Source organism: Schistocerca americana, chromosome 8, assembly GCF_021461395.2.
Source record: "Schistocerca americana isolate TAMUIC-IGC-003095 chromosome 8, iqSchAmer2.1, whole genome shotgun sequence".
NCBI classification, from domain to species: domain Eukaryota; kingdom Metazoa; phylum Arthropoda; class Insecta; order Orthoptera; family Acrididae; genus Schistocerca; species Schistocerca americana.
Genome location: NC_060126.1, coordinates 405,151,468 through 405,177,062, shown reverse-complemented (window position 1 = coordinate 405,177,062; position 25,595 = coordinate 405,151,468).

Below are 25,595 nucleotides of genomic sequence, written 5' to 3'. Positions count from 1 at the left end.
GTCGGGACACCTTCGTTCTGGAAATCTGTCTCGATACAAACGTACAGCGCCACGGCTATTGCCCTGTGCTAATCCGTTCGTCAAATTGGCATCTGTCCACTCCGCATTTGTAAACATTGCACTGACTGCAAAACCACGTTCGTGATTAACACTAACCTGTTGATGCTACGTACTGATGTGCTTGATGCTAGTACTGTAGAGCAATGAGTCGCATGTCAACACAAGCACCGAAGTCAACATTACCTTCCTTCAATTGGGCCAACTGGCGGTGAATCGAGGAAGTACAGTACATACTGACGAAACTAAAATGAGCTCTAACATGGAAATTAAGCGTTTCCGGACGCATGTCCACATAGCATCTCTTCTTTATTTGTGTGTGAGGAATGTTTCCTGAAAGTTTGGCCGTACCTTTTTGTAACACCCTGTATATCAGAGTGATTTCAAATTGTGTGTGTTTTCTGAGCTTATTGAGTAATAGTTACAATGTGTTGTTCACGCTTTAATATCTGTCATCCATGAGTTTTTTTTATATGTATATCTCCATGCCAAATAATAATACGACTCAAGGCATTAAATCGTTCCCAAACAACATTCACTGCATTTTTTATGTTTCTGTAGCACTGACAATATCTCTTACAGCTAACGTTATTACGTTAATAACTAATAATACAATCTAATCAAATAAAATAGCACACAATTTGTTATAAAATTTGTAAAATGTCATGTAGCATATTTCAGGAGAAACAGCAAGTATTTTAGGAGGCATTACCACACATTAACGCAATTCAAATGTTGCATACAGACCTTGCAAAATTTTTATTGGTTGTAGAGATACAAATGGTCACAGTGTTAAGTTTTCATTTCACGTGTTACTACTCCAGCTGTTATGGGTTTATTTACTGATTGCCACATTGTGTCTTAGTTAACGTTATTGAATTTTTCTGTTATGGTTGAGATATGTTGGCTAATTTTACTGTGCTGTTAAAACATGGCACATTTATTCGCAAATGTTGAATTTGGCAATATGATATTTGCGTATGGGATTTGTAAACGAGGCGTTGCAGCAGCAGCAGCTGCTGCTGCTTGTAAAGAATACGGTAAAGGATTTCCTAACTGGTGAATTCCAGATTCAAGAGTCGTGTTTTGATTAAGCTGTCAGGGAGTGTTGTGGTGCCAGCTCTCATACCTCATCTGAGCGTTCAAATGGTTCAAATGGCTCTGAGCACTATGGGACTTAACATCTGAGATCATCACTCCCATAGAACTTAGAACTACTTAAACCTAACTAACCTAAGGACATCACGCACATCCCTGCCCGAGGCAGGATTCGAACCTGCGACCGTAGACTGAAGCGCCTAGAACCGCTCGGCCACATCAGCCGGCAAACGTTCAAATGAAGAGAGTATGTACGAACTAGAAGACATTATTCAAAGGTGGAACATAGCTCTGCAACAGACAGACATAGAATACACGTTTTGTTCTCACACATACAACAATATAGCGGACATTAGATATGCGTGAGCTTTACCTTCATCATTTACAGCAGATGCAACATGTTCAAGAAGGAAATGTAGGTAGAACACTGGAATTTTGTCATTGGCTAATTGAAAATTGGGGATTAATTCAGTTTATACTCTTTACTGATGAAGCCACTGTCCCTATTGACAGTATTAATAAAACTCGTAACTCACACTAATGTCCCAACGAAAATACGTATTTCTTCGTGTAGACATATTTTCAAGAATGATTCTATGTAAATGTGTGGTGTGGTATGCCAGACAATGAGCTGATAGGGCCCGTTGTGTTATCGCGTTGTTTTACATGCCCTCCTTATGTAGACTTTCTTCAAAACGAGCTCCCAGCATTGTTGGAAGAGTTTTCCTTAGCCACAAGGATGACGGGGTACTTGCACAACCTAATCGTCAGCTGACACGTCATTTAACTTTATCTTTCCGCGAGATGGATCGACATAAATTGTCACGTTTCTTGGACGTCTTGACGTACCCGGAATTAAGATTTTTGCCTGTGGGAAGTTTAACGTCAGCACCCGTTAACTGGGATTTAATTATTTTACTTGCAAGTAATATGAAAAGCAATTTTGGGTTTTAACTGACTTATATTAAAATAAAAAGCAATGGTGGCAACGTTAAAAGAAACTGAGGCCTCTTTCATTAAATGAGTGACTTAATTCAGAACTTTTACGAAAATAAATGCGATTTCTTATAAAAGTAGCACGGCCCACAGTTTCAGCTTATAGAGCAAATCTTTTGGTAAAATTTGCCACTGAGCTTGAATTTCAATATGTTTCCTTGCAGAAATGTGTATCAAACAGATTACCGGACTTCATAATATTAAAATGATTGCAGGTTCTACCGATTTCACAAACAAAAGACTACGGCGCATGCAATGGGGCACGCAAACTATAATAACGAAAAGAAATGCTTCCGTATTTAAGAAAAAACACAAAATTATGATCTCTAAAGGAAATACAGATTTATAAATGGAATAAGGATAAACTTTAAAAGTATTTTTAAAAAATAAATGTCAATTTACAGTATTCCACACACTGTAATATTTAAAACAAAAGATCTTCTACATGAAACACACGATATTCAACTGAAAGCACTTGATATTTTGATCTAAAATAACAGTTCCAGCTCTAAATAATTAAGTAACAGTCCAATAAAGATCTCGTATGGCCATTTCATCGAATTCGCAGAATTCATTACGTAAAATGAATCAAGCTAACCGAGAGAGACAAGCAGAATGGCAAAAATAAAAGGGCAAAACAGCAGAGTAAAAAAGAAAAGAGAGTGGTGCCCTTGTTTCACGACTGTTTATACTAATTACACATTATGATCTATGTATGATTGCCCATATATATTCCAGAGGTATCTGGCACAGTTACATTACCTTGCGTACATTTCGTGTAAAAGTTGGGGATGTTATAGAAGGGCTGAATGAATTGTCACCGAGGAAAAATAAACACAAAGATGACCGATCTTTCGGATTATGAAGTGCTGACCTCATAACTGAACGGCAAGACGACTTCAGAAGTGCTACACGTAGAGTTTTCAAGAGAACTGAAGCACTGAATTCGGTGGTGGAATTTATGAATATCAACTTTGAACTTAAAAATTTATCTTTGCATAACATCTTTGGTGTGTATTTGTCTGTGTTGCGCTTTAGGAGCTGTATCTCAGTAACCAACGTAAATTGGGCACTTGTTATCTTGTGTGTTTTTATTTAATCAGCCTTCTTTACCTCCTCCGCCTGAAACACCCTACTATATACTCAACTATTAGAGGTGAATTTCGAAGTTGTCTGAAAACGTGTATACCATTCTGTATGTATTCTCAGTATAGGAGAAAATACTTCCCCGGTTTCGCTGTGTTTCATCTGAGAACATTTCATAGCTCTTCGGTGGACCAAATCCTATAAACTACCTCAGCACCAGGCCTACAAAGCCGTAAGAAAATAAAACAAGCGTGCTGCCTCAGCAGTTTACTCTCTGGGATTGTTGTAAGTACAAAACTAGCCGTAGAATAGAAGCTGCTGCCTATCTATCCTAAGGAACAAAATTTCTTTACGTATTGACACTGAGGCACCGTTTATTCTCAGTTCTGTAAATCGTGAGTGGGTCCACAGGGAGAGGTCCTTCTCGATCTTCACTTCAAAGAGCTCGCCCTAAGCCTGTTAGGCGGTGGTGGAGTCTGCAGACTCCATCTGCTGCGGGAAATGAAAGGCGGGGCCACTCAAGAAAACTGTAATTTGCTTCTGGAGATTTAACGCAGTTCGTACTGCATGCATGTTGATGTTGTCACAGGCCCTGAAGAAATAACGTGGGAATTCCGCGCAGAATAAGGCTGTCGAGCAAAGCGAAAGGACTACGAAGTAATGTGAACACTGGAGTAACGAAAAAGGCGTGGGGAGAGAAAGGGAACTACTTGTTCCGGGATAGCCCAGACATCTGAAGAATAGTTATAGTGACCAGGATTCATATTGCAAAAGTCAACGCGAATCTTTCTCTGGTTACCCATAAAAGCCTAAAACCGAATAAAAATTGTGTTGGAATACGAAGATGTGGCTGTTTCAGCACCCATCTAGGTCATTTATCTGTCAACTTTTAATATTTTTTGTGCGATCTGAAATTTAAAAACCTCTCTCACACCGACCTGATTTAGCTTCGCTGATCAGGATAGTAAAAAACATGCGTACATTAAGGGAATTTTCATTCACAAAGCAGGCTTATCACATTCACACAGTTCAGTACTGTCCTATCCTGATTAAATTGAGCTTAACTTAAATTCCATAAGGCAGTGAAGCAATTTCGAAGTGTCGGTGCGACGAAAATTGTCAGTCGATCTCCTGAAAACATTTGTAATAATTATTAACTTTCGTGATCACATGGGGAAGACCGGAGATCTGCTGGTAAGACCGTGTTAGCCCATTTATTTAAAGTAATAAACTGGATATCTTGAGCGTACAAAACGGCAGGTTCGTCCAGTGTAAATCAGACGTTCCCCACTGATCCCGTGCAACACAGCGTAGTAAGCAGACACTGTCAATAATAATCAGTTAAATAAGACGTGAACACACTTACTTTAGTTTAGTTCATGTATTAAATTCCTTCTCATACAGAATCTCATCTAGATGGCGACTAGCCCAACAATACATACATATACATCTTCCTTTCACGACTAATCGGCAAGAAGTCCCTATTCTTTTCATAAGAGAAAACATAGATAGCAGAGAAGCTATTCCATGGAGTAAATGTGTGCTCCAAGGAATAATAGGGCTTGAAACTACTTTGCATTGATAATCATCGTATATTAAAGTTTAGGAATCGGTAAGATAAGAAGAGATATTTCGAGATATGTACTGAGTTATATAATTTATAAAATTTCTGAAAATATCGCGGAGAGACCGCTGCAAGAGACATTACAAACTCTGCATTTGTATACAATCGGTTTTTAGAGATAACGACTCTAAAAACTACAGCAGCGTCATTCGCTAAAGAAACAGTTTTGCGTAACAGACAGTTGCGATCAGCAAGAGTCATAAATAAGGCATTATTTGACAAAAAGCTTTAAATTTGTTTGAAACCGTGTACGTTTTACACTCATTAATTAATTACAGGCTCATATTTCCCAAATCATGAGTAGCTGTCTTATCATATGTTCTTCCCTTCTTAGTCATCTAAACGCAAACGTTGAGTTTCAATTACATGGTTAAAACACATTGGAATGGAGCACACTTCACGCTTGACAAGAGCAATTTGTGAACATGCTACATAGTTTCCTATGTGCCCATTATCAAAGCCGGCCGCGGTGGTCTAGCGATTCTAGGCGCTCAGTCCGGAATCGCGGGACAGCTACGGTCGCAGGTTCAAATCCTGCCTCGGGCATGGATGTGTGTGATGTCCTTAGGTTTGTTAGGTTTAATTAGTTCTAGGTTCTAGGCGACTGATGACCTCAGAAGTTAAGTCGCATAGTGCTCAGAGCCATTTGAACCATTTTGAACCCATTATCAAAAGCCACCGTGACCACATTATCAAATGTTGCAACAGGAATATGAACTTCATAGTCAGGTCCTTGCCGCACATACGTTAACATAGTTTTATATTTCGGAACAGAAAAATGGTTATAGATAACAGAGTGAAAATGAATGATGAAAAATCGATCATGTAATGCGATCTGCAATTTTTTGTTAGTTTGCAAGCATACAAACTCAATAAGACGCCTGGGATGGAGTTTGTACAACCTTAAGAGATATATGTCCATAGATTAACGGTATTTGGATGGCTTTGGTGGCAATATCTTCAACATAAAATCCTTGTTGGGAAAATGTTTTTCGTGACTATGAGTCTCAAAGTGATAGACTTCTCTCGGTAATGTATTCACCCAGGACGTGTGAGCCCCTAAGTCTTTTATCTATTTTTACTCGCATCAACGTCGTTGGACCGAGCACATATTACCGTTAGTGTGTTTCTAATCTGTAGACCATACGTCCCCTGTGTTACCTGCAAAGAAATGTAAAGAGTGTTCAATTACCTACCATCCGTGGACATAGTCACATCCAGCGTGTAACTGTCTGTGAGTAAACTGTACAACATTTGTTGATTTAACCGCTTGTGTGGTACTGTTTAAGAAGACTGTGGATCAAAAAAATTTAGCTGTGGACAGTGCTCCACGCGCATTCCATACCTGTGTTTTCGTCTTGATTTAACATATTCACGTCTACTACAAATGTTTCTGCTGTCTGCATAATAACGTGTTCTCCTTCTGTCTTTACGAGCGAAGACTGTAATAATATCGCTGGATGAAACGTTTTATATTGTTCTGTGTAGATGCTGATGAAATTCAAAGACGTCGTGGATGTTGCTGATGTGTTCTATGACCTCTTCCAAGCTTTCATGTCCATGAGAACATATGACGTAGACATCATCGATGTAGAGTAAAAAACAATTAGATTTTGCAGAAGCCCTGTCCAAGGTGACGTACTCGAAATACTCCTCATAGAGGTTGGCTACAAATAAAGCTAATGGGCTCCCCACCCCGACGCCGTTTTCTTGTTTGAAAAATTCCCCACTATGTAAAAAAATACGATGACATAAGGATGTGTTGGAATAAATCCACGATGGTATCGTCAAAGAGCCGGGACAACAAATCTATAGGGTGTGATGGGGAAACCACATCAAAATTAACCATAACATCTCCTGCACCAAGACGTAAACGTTTAATTCGATCGATGAAGTCCGCCATGTTCTTTGTATGATGCGCACAGTATGCAACGTGCATCGTGAGGAGGCTGGCAAAATAATGGTGTTCATTATAGGCTTTGAAGGTGTATCTTTCTTATTCACCTTTGGTAGACCGTGGATCATCGGTGGCCTGATGGTGCAGGTTCCTGATAACACTCTCTTCCAGTAATGACCACTTGAGAAACTCCTAAGTCTTCCCCACTGTTATGAATGTTGGGTCCGGAGGCAGTTCTTGGTACGTATCTTCCTCCAGCATCCGTGAAGTTTTCGTGTAGCCCGCATCTCGTGGTCGTGCGGTAGCGTTCTCGCTTCCCACGCCCGGGTTCCCGGGTTCGACTCCCGGCGGGGTCAGGGATTTTCTCTGCCTCGTGATGGCTGGGTCTTGTGTGATGTCCTTAGGTTAGTTAGGTTTAAGTAGTTCTAAGTTCTAGGGGACTGATGACCATAGATGTTAAGTCCCATAGTGCTCAGAGCCATTTGAACCATTTGAACCAAGTTTTCGTGTCATAGTAGTCTCCTTCCATGATGATGGAAACGTTGCCCCTGTCAGCTGGTAGGACGATGATGAGAGGATCGTTGTTGAGAGCACGGAGGCCATCGCGTTCAGCTCTCGTCATGTTTGGTGCAAGCGGCTTGGATTTTAAAAGAAAGCAACATGCGTCTCTACTAATTTGTTCTGACGTTTCACAGAGAAACTTATTAACTGCTTCTTCAACACCACTTAATATGTCAGTGAAAGCGATATTTCGTGGTGAAGGAGCCAAGCTAATTCCCTTCTCAAATACTGAGTTGGCACCCACGTCGCAGTTTCTTCCTGGTATGTTGATCACGGAACGTTCCGTAGTTTTTCGTTCTGTCCCTTGTTGTTGTTGTGAAAGCCGACTGAATTTCCATTTCTGCTTCTGCGTGGCTCTCTGACTTGATGATTTTAGTTCATGATGTTAGTTGCGATATCATTGCTCTGTCGATCCAGTTCCAGTCTGAAGAGAAAAGTGACCGCGTTAGTAGCAGGTGAACGGCCATAAGCTCACCGTCGTTTCTGGCCAGCTGCTTTCTGGTGAACTGTATCCTCTCCAGCAGCAGGGCGAAACTGGCACAGCGAAATATTCTTCTGGTTACTGCAGTGTCGATGTAATGATTAATGCAGGCAAATTGTGGGATCGTCTTCTCATCGCGGCAGCGCATTAGGACGGCTAGCGATCATAATAAATTGGCTTTCGCGTTTAAGCGGTTGTGGCGGTCGCGCCACCAAAACAGTGCCATATGTTGTGTTTACTGAGCATCAGTGACGTTAGTGGCGATGGCGCGCCTATATAAGCACGGCAGCGACATCCACAAGACAGTCAACCACTTGACAAAGGCAGAAGAGAACTGTGCCGAAAGCTCATGGACACTTAACCACTTAATGCGGTTTGAATATTTTATTAATGGATATCGCCGTGGGAGCATGCATTCGTAAATGAAAGTATTTTCACAAAAACGGTGTAGTTCGGAACTCAGAGTAAATACCTTTTTCAAAGACTAAATATTTTCCCTGACTCTTGTTATAATCTTCATATCAATAAGGGTCTTGTACTACACACTGTCTAAGACAATCTATGTTCTTCCTCAGCGTTCACTTTATCCCCATACCTAATTTCATTAAAATCGATTCAGCAGTTAGTCGTGAAAAATAACAGACATAAACACTTTGGCATTTATAATATTAGTATGGATGAGTTCTTTCACAAATGTTTTCAAATTATTACCTAAATTAAATTGTAGAAACTATAACCATCAAAATAATTTCAAATGTAACTATAGTCTAGAATTAAATCGAAAATGCGAAAAATAATTATATTATTTGAAAAATAATTAAAGTAATATTTTTTTAAGACTCGTCATTTGAACATATTTTCTTGTTTTTGAAAATAAAAAATAACATTTCTAAAATTGTTTAATGAAGAGCTAAATTTATCTGAATAAAAAAGAAGAAAACTTTTTATATTGGGTGCTCCCAGTATTTGTATGTATCGAATACTCGGACTGTCCGAATGTTTAGTGTAGTACAAAACAAAACGAAAATGGGCCAGTGTTCAATCCCAGTACACCTTCCAGAACCAAGACTTGGACCTGGACCTGCCCCTGTTGCCTGACTTGTAAGGGATGCCCTGATAGAATTATGTAATACTCAATGTCTTTATCAAATCAAGCTGCACGTTCGATGTGAAAACTGTATACGGTAGCATGTTTACACTTAAGAATCAGGCGGGAAAATATATCATGATTCAGGAAATATATGAAACCAGTAGTCCTCTCCCGACAGTCTCATCTCCTCTCGAAAATCAAAAGCTGGCCGTTTTCAGTTCATTGTCTGGTGTTGCTCTCCAACGAAGAAAAAAGTCATCCGCTTGACTCACGAATGTCTTATTCCATTAAATTCTCTTAGGAAGTGTATTTAATTTGTTTTATCGGCTTATGTCAACCAAAATAATATAAGAACTTCAATTTCATTACATGCCTGAACCACAATTTAAAATGTGTAATTGCGTAAGATAATAAAATTATAAACATGTTAAATCATTTGCAGTGTTAAATGAAACATGTAAGTTGTTACCAACCCAAAATACGAACATTTTGTAGCCAAATTTAGGTAACCACTATTAATGGAGCTGTAGATCTGAAACGCGTTTGACATAAACAGAGAACAAAAAATATATATCCAGTAATAATGTCGCTCACCTACAGCCCCTGAACACCTATGTATGGTCGTCGTTCTCCGGTGTGACAGTTATTGATCTGTTCTTCCACTTTTGCGTCGTCTGTTCTACGTACGGTGAAATAAGCTGTCGCTAACTATCACCTACGCAAAATGCTGGTTATGATATCGAAGTTATATGACTGTATAGTACAGTGGCGAGAATAGCTAGGCGTTACCATGAAGGCGTCTATGAAATGGCGTTACTTGCTTAGATGATGTACAAATGCCAAGCAGCCATCCGAGCGGAGTTTAACTTACAGAAAAGCTGTCTGTCTAGAGCGCACTTTATTTTGATCGAAGCACGTTATCCACTTGAAGAAACTTAGTGCGAGTTAGACAAATAATTTTTATTTTCCCATCACTCACTTTGTCAACCCTCTTCTCTCGCCGTGCAGACCGTGGGCGACTTTCTATTGGGCAGCGTCGAATGCCGTCCTTGTCTCGGCTGGACGCCTCATTGTTTACCCATGCCCTCAACTCGTCGTAAAAGGGGCCAATAGCTCCCCTGTGGGATAGAACCTCCGCAAAACATATTGCTCCCCAGCGGATTTCTTGAATTGACTTTCTCTAAATTTTACATACTGGGCGAGGATAGTTTGCCTCTCAGAAACAATATTCTCTGCAAAAGCAAGTATACCGTGCCTTATCATATAATTTATCGCCGCGCACAGTGAGTTTTCTGTGTCCACCAGGTGCTGTTAATGGAGATGCGCTTTGTGGTGGCCCACTGAACTGCTTTTGTCACACCAAGAGAACTCCGCACTAATGCACTCGATGCTCCCAACTAAAATTAAAATTAGTGGATTGAGATTAGCAAAACGTGGGGAGGTCGCGAAGATGTCATTATCCTGCACCGGATAGACACGATACATAATTATGATTATAATGATGACGGTAAAAGTATAGAAAGCTAGAAAGACAAAAGGAGGCAATGTTATTCGATAACAGGAAACATGTTATGATTGTGATCTATCACCTTCGCAAATTGAATCGCAGGCAGGAAAGCAATTGAATGCATGTGGAGCAAGGCAAAAGTTCATTGGATTAAATGCGAAAAAATTTACACAATCATCAAAGGAAATGATCGTAACGCTACTTTTTTGAGCATCTTTCAAGCAAATGAGGTGGAATAAGGCTTGTCCAGCGAGAGGAATAAAAAGCGCCGGCCGAGTTGGCCGAGCGTTTCTAGGCGCTACCGTCTGGAACCGCGCGACCGCTACGGCCGCAGGTTCGAATCTTGCCTCGGGCATGGATGTGTGTGATGTCCTTAGGTTGGTTAGGTATAAGTAGTTCTAAGTTCTAGGGGACTGATGACCTCAGAAGTTAAGTCCCATAGTGCTCAGAGCCATTTGAACCGTTTTTTAATAAAAAGCATGGCGTTACACGTGTGCTAAAAGCCTATTGTAAGTAGGCCGTTTATGTGTTTGTATGTTGGCAGCGCTATGAAACGCTCTGCATTAATAACTCTGACAACGCAGTGCGCACTGTGTAAGAGACTCTCTGTGGCTGGTTGGACTCGCACTTGGAGGTGAACAGCCAGCAGTGATGGAAGATGGGTGTGAGTAGTCAGCAGAGATGGAGGTTAGAAGTTAATAATTAGCAGTGTTGGAGGTTTGCAGTATTAGCGCGAGCGTACAGTTTTAATGTGCTTCCGTCATGGAGATTTATTACTGATGATAATAAAATTTCTTTGAACTGGTTGTCATTTGATTAAGGTAAAATGTGGTGAATACATTGTTTGCTCTTACAACAAAATCTTTCCTTTGCTAACCACATGCCTATTAGTAGTTAGAGCCTTCAGTAGTTAGAATCATTTATTTAGTTGGCAGTGTTGGCGCTTGTATCGCTGTAGTTAGTGCCACGAATACTTCCTGTGAGGTAAGTGACTTATCATATGTATGGGCTATTGTTAGGATTTCTTCTTATTCAGGGCCATTCTTTTGTATTAATTATTTGAAGTCAGGCTATCATTTTTTGAGCAGTCAGATTATGTTGCGCTAGAACATTGTGGGTCAGTTTGAAATGATAAGAATAAGTAAAGAGAAAGTAGGCTGAGTACTTCAGCTTGACTCAGCAGTTTCAGAATTAAATAAATTAATAAGTTTCCCCTTCTCAGTAATTTCAGTCCAAGTAAGTAAAAAAATTTTATCAGGAAGTTTCACTATGTACATCGCGAAAAGAGGAAACTCAAAAGTATCCAGACATCTCTGTATAATGAGGAATTGAGCACTTGACGTACCGAGGGGCCATCTCACCATTATAAAAAGAGGCGGGGAGCATTGTGTTGCCAGTACAAGAGCAGTAACAGAATAATGAGTCGATCGGGAAGGTTCAATGAATTTCGAACGTGGACTAATCATTGGATGTCACCAGACCCATCAGGGGCTTTGCAACTCTTCGAAAGCTACCCAAGTCAACTGTTGATGATGTGACAGCGAAGTGGAAACGCGAAGGGACAACCACAGTAAAATCCAAGACCAGGCGTGGTTCGTGCACTGATGGTCAGGGACCGTGGAGCATTGCGAAAAGTGTCTGCAAAAACAGCCTGAAATTAGTGAAGGAATCACTCGTGAGTACGAAAGCGTTACCGGTGGTCTAGCTAGCAAAACGACTGTGCGCAGGGAGTTAAGAAAATGGGTTACAACGGTCGACCATCTCCGGATATTCCACACGTTGCTGTACACAATGCTAAGCGGCACTTGGGTTGGTGAAAAGAGCGACTCCATGTAAAGTAGTGAACTGGTTTGTAGTTACACTCGAGCACCTTAATACGCCGTTGAGCGGTTGCGCTGGGGCAGAAATCAGGGCAGCAGCATTCGCAGTTCAAAACATCCATAATCCTTCATTTAAATAAAAGTCAATAACAACCGACGAGCGTAAAATACCTCTTAAAAACAAGTAAGAAATTAAACAACTTCTTGAATATGAACGAGGAAATTAGATTATCAGTTGGCATCAGCAAAAGAGCTTTTAAACAATTAAGAAACTAAGCAATTTGTCAAACAGGTATCTGAAGTCAGCCAAGTTACATATTATAAAATTTTCAATTGTTTTTTTAAATATGTTAAATGACTGCAGCAAATTTGGTAACAAAAGTAGCAACGTAAGCAATACGTCACGCCTTTGATGACGTAACTTCAGACCCAGGATAAATTATGCAGACATAATTCAACCCCGCGAAAGGCGGGATAACCCCACGGAGGGGTGGGCGATGTGAACTCACCATCCATGGGTGTGCTTGTGGATTGGGCAGGTCCCGTACGACGTAAACTACAACAGACTAAGAACTAAGCTTAGAAAACTCTAACAGTGCACTGCTGTATAAAGGGCGCTACATATTTCATTAATTAACGTTTAAGAGTCAAACATAAATAAATAAAGAAACATCTACCAAAACAGCAAATATGGAGATAAGCAACAAATCACTTAACAACTGGGTAGCACTGATTACAGGAATGAGAAAACCAATAAGGCTTACTTGTCCCGAGAATTAATTGTCAAACAGTTACTTGCATTAATTATGCAGCAGGAACAGTCATTAGACACTATTTTAAAAAGTAAAAAAACTCAAACTCACTGACTTCTGATGCGTTTTGCAGTGAAACACTATTCATAAGTAACGAATCTGGCAGCTCTTACTAACGCAAATTCCACTATTTCAAGTAACTTACCAGACTGCCCATAACAACTACAGTGGAAAAGATACAGAATTTACCATAGAAAATCTCAGAGCGGGTCAACTAATGAGCCACACACATGTTTTACAAATGCTGCATAATTACTGTGAAAGGCACTCAGATAAAATTAGATTTCACTGTATTCAAAATGAAGAACAACACACAGTTCAGAGCTCGACATGGTCCACGGTAAGCCACTCGAAATGTGACCAATGTAAACAGGCAGTTCTGTAACACAGACCACGAAAGTTTCACGCATTTCGCAAACAGTTGCTATTAACGTCTATAATCAAACAATAGGTTCCATTAAGGTAAATGTAGATGAGTAGATGGGTAGATCACATACCTAATGAGGAGGTACTGAGTAGGATTGGAGAGAAGAGGAGTTTGTGGCACAACCTGACTAGAAGAAGGGATCGTTTGGTAGGACATGTTCTGAGGCATCAAGGGATCACAAATTTAGTATTGGAGGGCAGCGTGGAGGGTAAAAATTGTAGAGGGAGACCAAGAGATGAATACACTAAGCAGATTCAGAAGGATGTAGGCTGCAGTACGTACTGGGAGATGAAGAAGCTTGCACAGGATAGAGTAGCATGGAGAGCTGTATCAAACCACTCTCAGGACTGAAGACCACAACAACAACACGGTAAATTTCAGTTCTTTCAGAGCGTATCCCCATAAAACAGCAAACACAGCAGACCTTCAGAGAAGGAGAAACTAGTCGCAGCACTATGACTTTACAAACCAAGGCGCAGAAGCCACGGAACGAAGCTCGCCAAAAATATTTGACGAATCGGTAGCGAAGTGGCATTCAAAATCTCCACACACTCGTCACAGGCCAATTTCCAGAGTCCCATCGCCACCACAGCCAACCAAACACCGTCTTCGCTTGATGAAGTCCGTTTTCTGCAAGACCTGTTTACGATCGGTTCCAGACAGCTGAGATAAACCGGCCTCGCATGCCGATAGAACTTCTTGCATTTCGACCCGCCAATTCTGTCAACCTTCGTGCCAGCCAGAGCTCCTCCCTCGGAGAACCACCAGAGATCATGCCCCGCTACCTCGATCTAGCGATCGATTTATCGATGCGAGCCGGCACGGCTCAAGTTGATTACTGAAAACGAGTGATTTGGAGTTATGAATATCCTGTGTCAATCGGATGGTAGGGCTTTGGGTTCGGCGAATGCCTGGAGAACAAATGGTTCAAATGGCTCTGAGCACTATGGGACTTAACATCTATGGTCATCAGTCCCCTAGAACTTAGAACTACTTAAACCTAACTAACCTAAGGACATCACACAACACCCAGTCATCACGAGGTAGAGAAAATCCGCCTGGAGAACACCGCCTGCCAATATGTGTAACGCCAACAGTGAAATAGAAATGATATGGTATTACAATATGGGCGTTTTTTCCGCGATTTGGCTGTGGTTCCTTTATTGCACATAAGAAAACGCTGAATGCGAGAGGGTATGATCACAATTATATCATTGTGTAGTACGTACAGTAGAGGAACATTTGGCAGACGATGATGATTTGTTTCAGCATGACAATGCACCTCGTTCTAAAGCAGCACATGTGAGGCAATGATTCGTGGGCAATAACATTCCTGAATTGGACTGGCCTGCCCAGAGTCCCGACATGAACCCAATGGAACATCCGTGAGGTAAGTTTGAATGTCGACTTCGTCCAGAGCTGAGCGTCTATAATTACTATGTTCTCTGTTTTCGGTTTTTCAGGAGGAATGTGTTGCGCCTCCTTTTAGATAACACCAGCGCCAGGTTTGTACTATGTTTCAATCGTAGGAGACATACTGTATGAACAAGCTCTAATATGTAGATGAAAAGCAACGTAGCCAATATATCTCACTCTCGTAATACTACAGTTAGTTGTTGTGACAAGATCTTGCAATCACTCAATGACGTCATCTGTGTGACTGTCCGCCCCAAAAGCTGAACGGTCACCGCGTTGGAATGCCACACAGGGGGGCCCGGGTTCGATTCCCCGCTGGCGTGGGAGATTTTCTCCCCTCAGGGACTGGGTGTTGTGCTGTCCTCATCATCATTTCATCCCCATTGTCGACGCGCAAGTCACTCGATGTGGCGTCGCACTGTATTAGACTTGCAACTGGCGGCGAACGTCCCACCTGGGAACTCTCGGCCACTGACGCCATTCGATCTTTCCCATTTCTGTGTGGGTTGAAATAATGGTCTGTACTGACACACTGACGTCACGTAAGATTTTATATTCAGCTTCTCACATTATAAATTACATTACCACTCGCTACGACATCACTATGTACAACACAATAACACTTTTCATGGTGTAATGGGGTCAGTGATAGTTATCTGGATTTTAATAGCAGCAATGCATATGACTACTAGGGTTCACTAGGTTCGAAAGATAGACTACCAGCAAAGCTAGTATCAATAACCAGAAAAATACTAAATGCGATTGTCTACGGGGAGTAGGAATGATGCATTTACTTTAACAATAACAGCAACGTATTTTGGTGAATACGTTCACAAGGCCAAGATATAATTTTATACTGTTTATGTCTCGTTGTCAATCAACGGTAACCTTGCTTTCCCTATGTAAAGGCTAAGCACTTTCTTTTCGTTACATGTCGTTCCTTTTCTTTAGTTTCTTTTGTCTTTGCTTTCACCCCCAGGGACGTTATACCAGTCGATTGTACCCCAAATATTTGCGTGGTAGAGTAATGATAGTGTGTGTGTGTGTGTGTGTGTGTGTGTGTGTGTGTGCGCGCGGGTTTGTACATGGAGACAGTGTTTGCGCAGCAATCGCCGACATAGTGTAAGTGAGGTGGAATAAGGGAAACGACCCCGCATTCGCCGAGGTAGAAGGAAAACCGCCTTAAAAATCATCCACAGACTGGCCGGCACACCGGACCTCGACGCTAACCGACCGGGCGGATTCGTGCCGGTGGCCGTCACTCCATCCCGTTAGTGATGCAGCGCGTTAGACCGCGTGGCTAGCCGGGCGGGCAAAATGAACTATACTTCACGTTCACTGGCGTTGGCATAATTAGTCGACTGGCACCTTGGAATGGTAATAACAAATGGACAGGGCTATAAATAACGTGTTACTATGAAATACAGAAAGCAACAAAGATGAAAACTGCATTTACACTAGAGATGGGCAAACTGAAACACGTAACTGTTTCGAAACAAATGAAACAGTACAATGTAATGTTTCGATACGGTGTTTCGAAACAGTGGAACAGTTTGTGTTTTGTAATCTAATAAACCTACACATTTTATCATCTTGAATGTCTACTGTATAAGTATGTCCATATAAACACAAATGAGGTGCGAGAGCGCTAATCATATCGCAGAAAGTATGAAACTATCACTTAGGCGTCTTGGCAGTTTCGTATTTCCTGCAGCAAATGCGCTGCTTTTGTGTCGTGTGAGTTTCATACTTTTCAATTGGCTGAGGAGAGCCATAGCTGAAGACAGAAGAACCACCACGAACGGAACCGGAGGTGGGAGCAAACTGCAGAAACAACGGATATGCTACTGGGATTCCCACATTCCGTTAGTATGGGTAATATACCCATTCTGCTAATTTCCATACACACAAAGAGAATCATTGTGGATAATAGGCACAGTGAATATGGACTCACAAATAACGCCAAATAATTCGAATAAATAACAAAAATAACAGAAAAAAATTTTGTCTTTCAAGGTGTTTCGAACCGTTACTATAAATTCACCATGCTTCCCAGTCCTTCCCGTTCACCATTACACTATCAGTGATACGTCAAACAGATTGCTTGCAATTATACCTACATCAAATTTATGTATGTCTAATAACTCTACGCCTTTTTTTATTCAAAATGTTGTAGGCTTACTTGCGTTTCTTCATATGATTACTGTACATGAACAGAGAAGCGTATGTTAGAAAAAAAGTGTAATTTAACTGAATGATTTTCACATATTTATTATTTTGAATGAGAATAGTATGCGTTGTTTTATTGTTTGGTTAGTGTTTATAGAGCAGATGTTACGCCATTTCAGAACAGGACAGTCAGCTAGAAACGAAGCTTTATTTTCGGATATCTTAAGCTTCATGCGATTGCTTGTCAAAAAGATTTCGACACTCTTGAAAGTGTTTCATGAAGTGGTATGTTGTGTTTCAGTACCTGTGCCGAGCCCGAATTTCATCCGACACAGAGTGGAATGAAACATCACTGTTTCGATACAATTAGTCCGTTCCAAGCACAGGTGGACTGAAACAGCCTTATTTTGAAACAACGATACAGTTTCTGTGTCTGGCTCGAGATCGAATCTGGCCCGGTTATCCGAGACAGGGGCGGAATGAAACATCACTGTTTCGAAACAGTGAACCACAGCCGTTCCGAAACACTGAAACAGTTCCACGTATCGATACACTGTATCGAAACATAGAAACAGTGGCCAAGTCTAATTTACACCATTATTCGTAAAACACGAAAGTAAACAAACATCAATCTGGCGGCTAAAAACGTGGGAGGTGCGCAAACTTACTTGACAAAATGTAAGCTTTCGCGGCTGGTATTGACATCACTTAAAACTTCCTGGATAACAGGTCGTGGTCGGTGTATGAAACTTTCTCCTAACGTTTCTCCTCTCTGATCTCTCCCGCAGTCGGAGAGGAGATGTTGTGAGAAAGTTTCATACGTCGATCGCGGCCTAATAACCCGGAAGTTTTAAATGATACTTAAAATATATTTTAAAAGATTTAAAATTACAGTAGAATGTAAACAAGATAATTATTGTTAAGAGTTGCAAAGTATACTCTGCTTTTCACTACTTTGGTTGAGGTAGTAATAAAAAGGAAAAACAATACTCAACCGTTATCATGCGATTCGAAGGAATATCAGTACGTGATAAAACTCAGAATAAATTACAATGGTGAAGACAAACACAGAATGTGCATCATGGCAGTAAAGTTCGATGTGAATCTCCGGTGAGACCCGAAATAACAATGTTTAACACAAGGTCCCACCAAAATAATTTTTCTCTGCGACCGTCGTGGAATAACGACTTCATAGCCGTCGGTGTTTTGTGTCAGCATTAATGCCATCGGGTTCATTTCCTTACTAACGCGCTTCTCGAAGTTGACAGCCAAGCGTGGACTACAGAAAAAGTTCCAGAAACAAAGGCCCAGGGTAGAAGCCTTCCGCTCGGCCACAACAGGGGCCATATGACCAATAGTACATGTAACCCGTGACCAGAGATACTGTCTGCACATCCTCTACCACACAACTGCCCCCGTGAGCACGACAGCTTCGCTTAAGTCGGCATACGCCGATTACCCCTCTGGGGAAGGACGGTTAACACGTATTACACGCGCAAACAAAGCTGAAATTCGGCGCGGTGGCTGATGGGAGCGACTGTAAATGGGGAAATGCCTTTACTGTCGCTCCCATCAGCCACCGCGCCGAGTTTCAGCTTTGTTTGCCCCTGTAATATTCGCGAGTTTAGCAAAGACACAGTCACACATATCCAATATCTATGGCGCGCACTCGCCGTCGTCAGTTGCTTTCATTACAATTAGTAGTAGTTGAACTAGTAACATTGTTGTTATTACTTCTTAGTGCTATTGTCCCACATGACGTTAGATCGATTCAAATCTTGTTTCAAATCATTTTTAATTTTGTTACTGTGATGAAATGAAATTATCGCATGGCATTTACTGGCCGCGATATCCCCTCCGGGGTTCGGCCGCCGTATTGCAAGTCTTTTAGTTGACGCCACTTCGGTGACATGCTGGTCAATGATGATGAAGGACACACAACACCCAGTCCCTTGCTGGGAATCGAACCCGGGCCCCCTTGCGTGGTAGGCGGTAACGCTACCGCTGCGCTACGAAGGCCGACTGTTACTGTGATTTCCCTACGTAACCTTTAAGTCTTTGTGGATGTCATTCTTGCAGATTAGCAAAAAAGGACCGACTATCACTGTTCCCTAGCAGATTATTCAACTGCAAATCTTCTGTCATAGGCGTCGGACATCATTCCTTACAGCAGGTGTTTCATCGCCCAATAATGAACTGTTTTACAAAAAGAGCAGTAGCGAAGCTACAGACAATGAATGTCGGGGTGATATGGAGAACACATAAATGAGAGATAGCCCTGTTGAAACGTTCCGTAAATTATCACTCAGAGAATGTAGCCGCTGGCGAGCAATAGACTTCCTTCTGAGAAAGTTGGAAGTACGATAGTTCACACAACAAGACAGTCTTCAGAATAAAGAGCTCAAAATGGTTCAAATGGCTCTGAGCACTATGGCACTTAACATCTGAGGTCATCAGTCCCCTAACTAACCTAAGGACATCACACACATCCATGCCCGAGGCTGGATTCGAACCTGCGACCGTAGCGGTGGCACGGTTCCAAACTGAAGCGCCTAGAACCGCTCGGCCACACCGGCAGGCGAATAAAGAGCAATCCCGTGAGAACACAGAAATAATGAAATAACGGGTATCACTGCAACAGAAGAATCTAACCATCGGCCAGCTTGCGATAACAGTAATAGGAGTCGGCCAAAACAGCTTACCACGTTACATGTAGATTTGCAGCTCAGTATCTTGTGGCACAGACGTAACGGTAGTACATTCGCAACGACGGTAACTGCGTTGTGTTTAGTAGCCCTAAACATCACGAATGATTTACGGATGAGCAACCTATGCTGTTCTCAAGATAATGGCAGACACTAGACACTAAGCTGGCAGTAACTACCGTACACTGAACCTCGCGATTTTGATACCTCTGTAAACTGCAACGGAATGGGCTGGAGAGCTGCTCCCCAGGTTACTTAAACACGCGGTCGTTGAGCTGCGGTGGGCCTCCGCGGTGCACGAAAAGGTCCTTGTAGCCGAACTAACAAAGGTGAGAGGTGGAAGCATTCTCCTGTCCTGGCCACCTGGGGTGGCGGAGTTAGCGACCCTAAAGTTCGGTTTACCTGAACTGGCACGAATTCTCAGAACGCGAGAGGACTGTGTGCGATTCTGCCACAGAGTGGTTCGAACGACAGTTCCAAATAACGGCCACTAAACCAAGCTAGATTTCGCCATCGTGGTCGTTTTCTGTACTGACTAAATGGGGAACGTTAAATTTGTCCTGCCCCCTCCAGCCGATGGTCCTCTATGTAGGCAAGATCTCGGCAGCGTCTGTGGACTTGAGAAAATTAATTTACTGGTGTCAGTCCAGTACTTTATTTTGATGAACTGTAATTGCTTAATCGACTGGTTTCAGTTAGGTATCACTTTACTCGGAATTTTATTTGGAATTCGAATCTGTGATTAGAATTAAAGGATTAATTTTATTATTCTCTCTTCCTTTTTGGCGAGGACTGCTCTGTACAGAGGCTGTAGCCTTGCCACTTGCGTTTTGAGCTTGACAGAGTAGCTGCTTTACACTTACAGTGTAACATATAAAAATTACTATCTCTCTTTAAGAACCCTTTAGATAAAATATATTGTATATTTAAAATCCTACTCGGATGCAATAAAAGCATAAACTAATCACGTAAAACAGTTAAAAGAAAATAAATATTTGGGCGTGCACGCAAAATTTACTGTATATACGCTGGTTGCGGTTTCAACGATACTGTACGTAAGTCCAAGTTGGATTCTCCACAATGAGTGACTTTGTGCAGTGGTAAATACATTTGACATCCTTTCGTGAAGATAGCGTTTCTAATATCCGTACAGTCATCCATATTTAGATTTTCTGAGATTTCCCTAATTTTTTAAGACAAATGCATGGATGTTTCCATTGAAAGGGCACGGTCGAGTTCCCTCCCCAACCCTCCCCGATCATAATTTGAACATTCTCACTAATGATCTCGTCGTCGACGTCCATACTTTTTCTTTTGTATCTTCTACATCCGAGGTATCGAAAACATCATGTATTTCCACCAGTGTAAAAGGGGAAGTTTTAAAAACCAAGCTAGAATGCTATGTTACCAAAACTCAAATCCTAAAAATACCACGTATCAACAGTATTTAAATCACTACTTTTGGAGGTAAGATATAACGGTTGCGACATGTTTGCATTTGAGTGATACTACGCTTGCTCATAAGCTGCTTTCAGAGTGAGCTGTTATTAAGACCCCAAAATCTGATTATATAGACAATACAACCCCTGTCAAGTCATGGAATTGACTTATGCTTTTTCTTTGCTCTCAGCGGAGTTTATTGTTTCGAGTTCTAAATAACTAATGACTTGTAGTGATCCAGCTACACACAACTACCAAACTGAGACCTAACCTGCTATATTATCTAATTGAGTTATGAATCAAGCCATATGTAGTCATCGTGACTCAGCTCTGCCACTAAATTTTCACAAAACCACCACAAAACACTGAGTCAATCCTACTCTTTGTAAATCTTATGTGATGTGAAAAAAAAATGAAAAAAAAACACCTCTGATTTCTACCAAAAAAACTGACCGTTTTGCCTAACATTTATCTCTGCGTACACAGTTAAGTACGGTACAACTGCACACATGTATGGTTATGATGACGTGGCAATAGGACATTTACTTCAAAGTGAACACACAGTGCTCAATCTGACACATGTTATTATGTTTACTCGCACCTGAGTAATCAGCTCCGTCGTATGTAGATGCTGCAGATGAATTATCTCATATGGAATTTTACTTTCCACTCGGCGAGGATTTCCTCAGTTGCTTATTTTAGGCAACTAGACAGGTGGGCATTGTTACAGTTGTTGCCAACATTCAGCTTTGCACGATGATTTACTATGTCTCTTACGCACAATGCTGACGCAACACAGTTCAGCAGAAGGTTTTAAAGCTATTTCGATCGCGGAATTACAGTCTGTCCATTTATCACGCGAATAACACGACCGCGAACTAGCCACAGGTGGCAGTAACATGCACACTCACAGTAAACAGTTTCTATACGCCTGTGACATAATTAATGGTCCATGCACACGGTAGTCAGCGATGGCTCGCTTGTGCATTGAAATTATAAAGTATTTAAAATGCACACTGCACATTCACAGAGAACACAGTTCTTTCCAGGACACCGTAACAACAGTGTCGTCTCTCCATAGCTATATTATCGTAGTTAAGCTACACAATTTATTTGGCGGTTTTACACAGTCCAACTTCTGTGTCGACTTCAAACGTTTTTAGATTCCACTACACGAAGGAGCAGAAATATATCTCATAGTTACCAGTTTCGTTCGCACCGATTTTTGCATGACATGACATAGTCAGCACGCTTTTAATATCCTTTCACAAACATGAGTGGAACACCCCCTCTATTCACACTGTTCGACCCTCACAATCGATATTCTGATCGCTCTCGTTTTGCTTGTACAATATCTCAGTTTAAATTTAACGTTACAGAGTCCTTTCAATCAAAATTAATGCAATTAATGATAAACGAAGAACAAATTTTTTTTACATATTCAATAGACAGGAAAACCTAATTAGTAATGCCCAACAGGGAAGTATCAGGATTGGAACTCTGAAAGTGGCAACTATTTATTTACAGCTCGTACAAAATAGATACGTGTTTCAAAGTTTTACTGACCTTCAAAGTAGTCACCGGCATCGGGTATAACCCGTTGCTGGCGATGTGGAAGTCATACGATACTCTTAGCAGTGGAGTTGTGTTGACAGTTCGAGCGGCGTGGTCTATTTCCCGACGAATTTGTAGCAGTTCTGAAGCTAATGTCGTGAAGTGTTTCCTTCAGTTTAGAAATCGAGTTGAACTCACGAGGGCTTAAGTCAGGGGAGTGCAGTAGGTGGTATAGCAATTAGCAACCCACTCAGTCAAACAAATCAGTAACAGCTAAGCTGGTAGTAGGTTGTGTTCTAAAAATGAACAGCATAGAGACAGAAGTGATGATGCTTTATGCAGGACCTGACCATCATTTTGCAGGACAATGCTCAAGCACGTGCAGTGCAAGCTGTTACTGATTTGTTTGACTGATGGGGCTGCTAAGTGCTGTACCACCTACTGCGCTCCCCTGACTTAAACCCTCATGAGTTCAACTCGATTTCTAAACTGATGCAGACACTTCACGGCATTCGCTTCAGAACTGCTACAAATTCGTCGTGCAATAGACCGCGCCGCTCGAACTGTCAACACAACTGTCACTGCTAAGAGTACCCTACGACTTCCATATCGCTGTCAACGGGTTATACAAAATGCTGGTGACTACTTTGAAGATCAGTAAAACTTCGAAACACGTATCTATTTTGTACGAGCTGTAAATAAATAGTTGCCACTATTAAAGTTCCAGCCCTTGTAATATCAATTGCATGTTGTTATTTTCGAGAAACAGTTACTCATTACGTTACAGAACAGAATAAACACTATGCTATATCACTAGAAATTCATGAATAACTACAAAAAAAAAGAAAGAAAGCAAGAAAAAAAAAAGAAAAGAAGACCTTTTATTGGATCGCAACTAGCGATGTCTTCACAGACTCGACACCTGCAAGATGACGTGCGGCAAGTAGTCGGGCAGTTTGCACTTGAGATGCTGCATCTCTACAGTCGGAATGTCACTATCTTTTTTTACTGTATATCCCTTTCTGTCATCTGATATGTAGGTGCATTCCATGCTCTATCCATGACAAAAACCACAGTCTCATTACATGAATGACGAGGTGACTTCTAGAGGTAGGTTCAACAGACTAATTTTTGAAAACACATTTTTATCTCCACACACAGTAGCGCAGTAATTAGTATCATGAGTAATAGAGAACAGTAAGATATTGAATTTTTAATTAATTTTAGGTGTTAAAGAGCAATATGTCCATTTTTACTAAACTACTGGTTTATACACTGACGTGACAAAAGTTGTGGAATAGCAGTATGCACATATACAGGTGGTGGTAGTACCGCATCGACACGGTAAAAGGGGGCGTTACCTCTGACCTCGGACAACGCAGTGGCCGACGGTCTTCACTCACAAGGGGAGGCCGCCAATTGTGAAATTCAGATTCGATTCATACTGCGCATAATAAAAGCTCATGGCCAGAGGTGTAATGTGGCAAAGCACCAAGATGCACTTCTCAGCCGTTGTCGAGAAAATCGACAGTTAAAAGAAACCGTTGCGGTGAAATACTCTCGACGATTAATAATTTTCTACAGCGTCGTGGCGCAGCGGTAAGCGCTCGGGTTCGTAATCCGAAGGTCGCCGGATCGAATCTCGCGCCATGTAATTTTTTTATTATTAGTTTTTTGTAATTCATATATATATATATATATATATATATATATATATATATATATATATATATATATATATATATATATATATACACGTTCTTTCGAAGTTAGCAGGCAACTACGCTGTTATGCGGCGGCTCGTTTCGGCCCATTCAACATCTGTCATTCAAGTGTAACGAGCGAGTAACGGAGTTTATATTTCATACCTGCCACAGCAAATTTGTGTTCGTGGGGTCTCTATTCTAATTCGAACGTTTGACTTACGCTATACGTATACGTATTCGTTTCGGAATATCGTTTCTACGTCTTCCGTTAACTATACGTGGTTAACATCATGAAGACAATTAATAACATTTGTGAAATACAACTTTGTTTGCGGAAAACATAATGATGTCGCCAGTTTTTCCACGACAAACGACTTTCAACAACTTATTATATGCATAATTGTTGCAACTGATTGCCGGGAATTATATATATATATATATATATATATATGAATTATTAAAAAAAATTGCATAGCGCGAGATTCGATCCGGCGACCTTCGGATTACGAATCCTAGCGCTTACCGCTGCGCCATGACGCTGTAGAGAATTACTAATCGTAGAGAATATTTCACCGCAACCGTTTCTTTTAACTGTCGATTTTCTCGACAACGGCTGAGAAGTGCATCTTGGTGCTTTGCCACATTACACTTCTGGCCATGAGCTTTTATTATGCGCAGTATGAATCGAATCTGAATTTCACAATTGGCGGCCTCCCCTTGTCAGTTACCGAGAGCAGGGGCGTTTGCTTTGAGTTGTCAACGCTGACAGACAAGCAACGCTACGAGAAATGTCTGCAGAAATCAGTGTGGGACGTACGACTAACGCATCCGTTAGGGCGGTGCGGTGACATTGCCCTTAAAAGGCTATGGCAGCAGAGGACCGACGTGAGTGCCTTTGCATAAAGCGCGAAATCGCCTGCAGCGCCTCTCCTGGGCTCATTATCATATCGGCCAGACCCTAGACGACTGGAAAACCGTGGGCTGGTCATATGAGTCCCGATTTCAGTTGTTAAGAGCTGATGGTAGGGTCTGATTGTGGCGCAGAGGCCAGGAAGCCATGTCACAAGCAACTGTGCAAGCTGGCGGTGGCTACGTAATGGTGTGGGATGTGCATGGCATAGACTGGGTGCTTGTTATTTCCTGCTATAT